The 6907-nt window shown below is 41.8% G+C and overlaps 1 long non-coding RNA gene across 1 annotated transcript; it reads left to right on the plus strand.

Annotated features, from left to right (window-relative positions):
• Positions 1-3587: 3587 nt before the first annotated feature.
• LOC109639908 (uncharacterized) lies at positions 3588-6385 on the plus strand. Its single transcript, XR_002203454.2, has 3 exons — positions 3588-4541; positions 4689-4794; positions 5546-6385. It is a non-coding gene; the product is annotated as an uncharacterized lncRNA (long non-coding RNA).
• Positions 6386-6907: the final 522 nt, after the last annotated feature.

The following is a 6907-nucleotide window of genomic DNA, read 5'->3' on the forward strand; positions in this document are numbered from 1 at the left end:
ACTTATGATGCCGTATCATTTTATTGAGGTTTGATATTAAATTAGATTTCATTCCCTCTGCTGCCTTCAACGAGCTTCTTGCAATTCTCCAGTCAGCTTTACTAAACAATAACTGTCACATTATACAACATCTAAAACCACACTACACAACCTGAATAATAGAACCCGCAGCCTGACAACCAGTCAGTGGAAGAAATGAATACTAACTAATAGGAAACAATCCTGTCTGTGTTTGTAAATGTGGAGGGGGGGGAGTCTGCTGAGGGTTCCCAGGAGATTTCCCTCCCACGAACAATACCGAGTGTTTGCTTTTGTCAGTCACCTGCCACATGATGACAGAGAGGAGGCAGCCAACAGCAGCTTGAGTCAACTCCAGACTGTGCCGAGTAACGTAGCATCTGAGCCGCAGACTGTATCGGAGGACGGATGGCGTCTCTCAACTTACTCCCACTATCCAGAAATTAAGCCAAAACGTCCTGGATACCAACGCTGCCATCTTGCGCCGAGGACTTCATTGTTAGGGACCAAGCAAAAACGAAGAGGACAAAGGTGTAGTTATTTTTCTTTTTTTTATAAAATTAAAAATCTTTTTATTTTTTTATTCGAATCACAAATAACTAAATATCCATACAAAAGCAGAAAACAGTTACAAAATCAGGGCCAAAACTCAACTAAGCAATAAGACCACGACAAGCTCAACACAACTAACAGACCTCTCCTTACAAATGAGGGGGGGTACACAGGTGGACTAGTCCAGACACACACACACGTAATCAAACATTAACCACACAAATAAACTATCAACATACAAACATAAACAACCTATCACAATAAGTATATATACACCAACAATATGATTAACTTAACAATGACCAAATAATAACAAAGTCGTTTCAACCCATTCTAAATCTAACCCCCTCTTCAATCTGCCTTTGGTCTCCTCCACTTCCTGTGGGCTGGGCTTTAAAGACCACTTCCTGCAGGCTTCAGGCCTTTTGCCAGGGGAGCTGGGTACAAACAAACGGTAAGTGTTATTGCAGATTAAAGAGAAAGACAGTATAATTATAGAAAAAGGCACCAGGGGGCGACTGAGATGCTTTGGCTTCACTTTTGGGAAGCTTTCTATGGGAGACAGAGTAGTTTGCATAAAGGTGATACAAAGAAAACAAGTCTTGTAACATTCATGCTGTTTTGGTTGAGATTATATTTTGCACACAGGTGCAGGAACAATTCTTAGAGTTTAATCATCATTAGATGTGTATTTCAAACATCCACATTTTTTCATTTTTTATGATTATTCACATTACACTTTGTTTTTTCACCTTGAAAGTGTAGTTAATGAAATGAAAACAACTGCGCTGGAGTCATCATAACCATAATATTGTGATAAGCCGAACAGAGCAGATTTCTGAAAGTGTTTCTGACGTACAGTCCTCACAGACTCTCCCCGTTTCCTCACAAAGTGACATTTCATGTGTGTGATGTATTGGAAATGGAAAACTTAACGCAGCACAGACAATTAAAGTTGCAAGTGAAATGTAGAATACGAGGGGAGGCCTCCACACATGGAAAAAGTTTAACAAAGTTTTACAATTATTCAGGGCTGGATGAGTATTCCTCTGTTAATGATGATACAGCGTTTTTGTACTCAGGCGAGTGGCAAACAAATGTTATTAAAAACTTTGTAGTAAAATCCAAAACAAATCACATCCCAATGTCCCATATAATACAGATGCATTTCATTATATTAATACCCATCCATTCATTCATCAGCTACACAGTTTATCCTTTGAGGGTCGTGGAGGGCTGGAGCCAATCCCAGCTCACAGGGCCGACACAAACAACCATTCACGCCCACGCTGACACTTATTTAGAGTCGCCCCTTAACTTGAGCATCTCTCTGGACTGTGGGAGGAAGTGCATGTATAGGAAAGGTACATGAAAACTCAACACACAGAGGCCCATGACAAGAAAGTTCATAATCAGAATCCAGGATGTGTAACAACCCTGCAACATCCGACAATATACTGTATTTATTTATTATCATTTTTCTATGTTTACATGAAACATGAAGAGTTTGGAGTTATATCAAAATTGGTGTCCTTGACCTCAGTCCATGTATTTTATGGGGGGCAGATGGTAAATGATGGCCTCTGTGTTTCAGTTGTACTCCCCTTTGCTTTCTTGTATGTCTTCCAGATTCTTTTCTCCACAAATGTCATGAGAGAATTATTACAATTTATGACAATTCATCCTGAGGGGGATATGGATGTTGGTAACAAACACTGTGGCTCTACATACAACAGTTGTTCAAGCATCTTCCCAGAATCAGGAGACAACCTCATGATGTCACACGAGGATTTCCAAAATCAAATGGCCTTATCCTCTGGGGACCATGAATATCTGAACAAACTTCAATCCACCAAACAGCTGTTTAGAAATAGAGGTCTGGTTCAAAGTATTGCACCGACCAGTCAAGGGACAATACCATTCCCCTTTGCATGACTGGAAAACAAAGTAAACAGCAGCTGCTTTCATGCCTCAGAGACTTTATTCATTCACCCGCTAAAAACTCCTCATAATGTGCCCTTCACTGTATCGAGTACATAACAGACTCTGCACAATGACATGGCTGGATAAAAGTTTCAGGAAAGGCTTTATATTCTACCATATTAACTATTCAACCCAGGAGTGAGTCATCCAAAACCCAGCATCACTGCAAATCCTGCCAATGTTTAAAACATGGTTTTTAAATCTATATTTAGATAGTGTCATGATGAAATATCCTGCGGGAGCTAAGCTCTCGTTAGCAGCAGAACAATACGTTCAGAAATAAAAGCCCTTTTTACTTATTGTCTTTCCTTTTCATATTTCCATATTTCTACACACACACTTTTCTTTGACCACCTCATTTACATCTCAGTGGCAGTTTCCAGTGGAAACGCTAACAAGGAGCCGTTGAAGCCTTCGCCTGGGGGCTTCTATTCAGATGTGGTCCACGCTTCGACAGATGAAACACTGGTCAATCTGCAGTTCATTTCCTTTCTGTTGTGGGGAGGAAGTGTGAGTTCTGGCAGTTGTTTAGCTGCTGAACAAGCTCCATGTTAGCACGGCGGTATTTTCACTGCTCATATTTATATTAAAAAAAAAAAGGAGGATTTATGTCTTTGATGCTGTGATGACAAGGTTTCATTTATGGTGTTGGTGAGGACAGAGCTTTTAATCTGCCTGTCATCAAGTTTAAAGAACTGCATCCACCACAACGTTTGGATGCATAAAAGTTTTCTTTTGATTGAAGTTGCATCAAACCAGCAGCAGCAACAACAGGTGGACCTATAAACGGGGATAAAGAGCTCCCCCAGTGGGGCTTATCGCCATGTCTCCAGAGTAAATGAACGTCGCCTGCCCATTCTCTCACATCCTGTCCCCCTCACGCTTTGACATTTCAGACATGTCCCCCTTACAGAATGTCAACCTGGGCCCTGTATCCCGGGCCATTAATCTCCCTAATTGAATAAAGATGAAGAGAAACCACTGTGATGAGAAAGGGCAGAAGAGTGTCTGGGGTGTGATTTAATGACCCAAGTGATTTATGGCAGAGGATAACACCCTGTTTAAGACTGTGTGGGTGGCATGTCAGAGGACAGCTCGCAAAAATGCCCTTTCCACCGTTCTCCTTTTAGTACTCAGGGTAAATACCCCTGCTGCACCTCAGCATCGTAAATTTCAGACTGACACAGAAGCCAGGGCCAGTGAGAGAGAGAGAAAAAAGTTTGTCTCGTCTATGGAATACGTAAGTGGTCAAACTTGAGAGGGGAGGATAACGAAGGGAAAGGACAGGACAGGAAAAGGAAAGGAGAAGGCCATAACAAGAAAAGAAAGGAATAGAAAAGGGACGGGATGGGAAAGAATACCAAGAGAGGACCATGAAGGAAAGGATAGGAGGAAATGGGGACTGGAAAGGAAGGAGAGTGGTTGCCAGGTTAGTCATTGTGGGCTCAGTTCTGCTGAATGCAGCATTAACTTGAAAAATTAAAGTCAAACCTTTGTGGCATGCGGTCTCTTCCAAAGCTCATTAGTGCACAATCACAGTTAGCTCCATACAGTAAAGTATGCAGCTGCTGGAGTGGCTACTGTAAATATTCAGCACATGCATCAGCGTCCATGAATGACATGAGAGCACCACTCCTGCACACTGGATTATTATTTTGATGAATGTTACTTGGACTAAATGAAGCTCTGACGTACTGCAGTTTGGACGAGGACTTTTCTTTCTTTTTTTTTTACAGGAGGAATGAAACGGGCACACACCTGTTTTTTTAAAAAGCCTCTTTCCTCCTATTTCCTTCCATCTTTCAAAGGGGGTCTAATGACATTCACAGACACAGTGTGATTACATGGCATGTTAACACTGCTGAAGGCAAAGTCCTGTCTCAGGCCGAGGAGGGAAATCTATTTTACAGCAGGGGCAACGCTGACGCAGATGTTAACGGAATCACGGCCATCTGCCTGAAGGTGACCACCACTGTGGGCCCCTGCTGGTGAGTCATGCCATGTTTGTGCACAGTCACATCAGCTGTCAGGTCGTAATGAAGCGGCTATGTCCGAACATGGACCCTCTCACGCGGGTGGACCAATGAATCTATTTAAAGATGAATGATGCATCTCTGCCTCCTCTTGTTGTACAGAAAGGAAGCTGCCATCTTACTCTAATGACGTCAGAGTCTGAGCAGGAGTGATGACACTGTGGAGCCGCAGCATCGAGGTCACGCCAATACACATGCTCTGCTAAATGTGAGTCTGTCTCGGCTGTCATGTTTCAACATGTCTTAATAGGATCAAATAACCAACTAGATAAGAATCAAGCTGCACAAAATTGTACACATATCAGTCCCCGAAATGGGCCTGATTTCCAGACACAAGTTATTCTTGGGAAAATTTATAAAAATGATTAAAAATTGTGGAGATCTTGTTTTGAAGGTGTTTTATGTGTAATCTTGCTTAAAAACCAACAAACAAAGCAACAAACAAAAAAGCTGACTGGGGTGAAAATGTAACCTCCTTGGTGGAGGCAAGCAAAACTGAAAGAATGTCAGAACCCATCTTCATTTACTTTTAAGTTTGTTCCATCCACTAACATGGAGTAGGTAGAGGTTAATGACCTATTCTGCAATCAGGGAGCAATCAGGATGATTTGGCTTCACTTAAGAGGAGCTGTCATATTATAGACAGTCTCTATGAGGTAGACTGACACATACTAGTGTCATAGCAAACAGGGACTGAGGCTCCTGTTTGTCATTTGCACGCTGTCTCCACGCAGGAAATGCAATGACTGCAGCTTGGTGATTAATGAGCTCCTTAACATGTCTGAGCCTCCGAGTGCTTTCACAAAACGTGCAAGTGTAATATTAGATTTTCAAATATGGCAGAAATGCTGCTGTGAGTGTGTTGCTGGAGTATTTGTACACCAGCCCCTGGCTGAGCGTGCAGGCTTGTTTCAATATCTGTAAATTAATTAAGTTATTGCTTCTGTTCCAACCTCAAGACATCTGGGCTCAGCAAGGGAAGCTGAACACACAAGAATATGTCAGAGTGGATTTGTGTCCTTCAACCTTAACCTTCTCCAATGTGCACAAGACTTTTTTTAGTAAATCCAGGCAGCTTCCCCACAGTGACTCCATACACCCAGAGGATCAGGCACGGAACAGGGCGGTATTCTTGGATGACCGGCACCAAAAGCAGAGTCAGCTCAGGATAAAAGTTAGAAAGTCGGGAAGAGATTTCTTTGAGCGCGGAACAAGATGGCTGGATGTCTCCCTCATTATGGCCCTCATCTGTTTCACGAGGAAAGAGGAGACGAGAGAAGACAGAGAATCTTCACATTTGCAAAAGTTTTTACTGGCACTCGTTTGATGTCTCATCGAGCATCTCAAGGCCCGACTGAAGTCAAGGCTGTGAATCTTTCCAGCAGAGTAATTGCACCTCAGTTGTAGCTCGTCTCTGCAGCTGGAGCTTCCCGCTCAGCGAGTTCCCATGCGTTTGGGCTCCGAACACATTTACTTTAAATGAACAGACCCGTGGGCGAGAAGACAGGGAGAAAAAGACGGGGACACCCACAGGGATTTATTGACTTTTATGAAGTGTGTTATTGCAGATAGCACAAATAGCTTGAATTATCTTTACATAATGTCTTAAAAGTTGATTCATGCCTTCACGTACTTCATAAATATTGAATTATAGTCTCTGAGAGGCATGTTCATGCTAGTGACAGGAACAGGCTGTGTGCTGTACATTTCAAGTCTGTGAGTTTTCTTATCTTATCTGAGGTTTGGATTTTAAATAAAGCAAAGTCAAAGCGTGTGTGGGAGCGTGTCCTACTGATTGATGTTGCACATTCTTTGTTAGCAGTGTAGCCATTAATTAACAATTTAGTGACAAATTGAATTAACTAAATAGACTGAAACCTCCTTCTTCCTGAGAAGTATGAATTACTTTCATGGTCAAAACATTGCTATGGATAAATAGTAAAAAAGAAAATATTAACTTGAATTAGCAGTTCTGAGCAATAGGTGCCTGCCTTTGTAATAAATGATTTAAACCGACCATATCCATTTAGAGAAGAAAGCAAATGGCCCACAGGAAGTACTTTTTACTTTTATTGCCCCTGGGAAACCCAACGACACAGCCATCACCACAGCCTTCATCTTATCCGGTTGTGCGGATCATAAATTGTTCAAAGCCGAACCTTCCAGGCTCTTTTTAAGTCGACCACATTTATGGCTGATGTTGTGCATGTAAAGCTGAAACCAAACATAAAAACTTCACCCATATTACTCAAATCCTCCAATATCAGCATGAAACTTTTAGCCTCTTTTGCTTTAAGTTGTAGTTTTTTAAGTCAATAGGC

The sequence above is a fragment of the Paralichthys olivaceus genome, chromosome 7 (genome assembly GCF_024713975.1).
Source record: "Paralichthys olivaceus isolate ysfri-2021 chromosome 7, ASM2471397v2, whole genome shotgun sequence".
NCBI lineage: Eukaryota > Metazoa > Chordata > Actinopteri > Pleuronectiformes > Paralichthyidae > Paralichthys > Paralichthys olivaceus.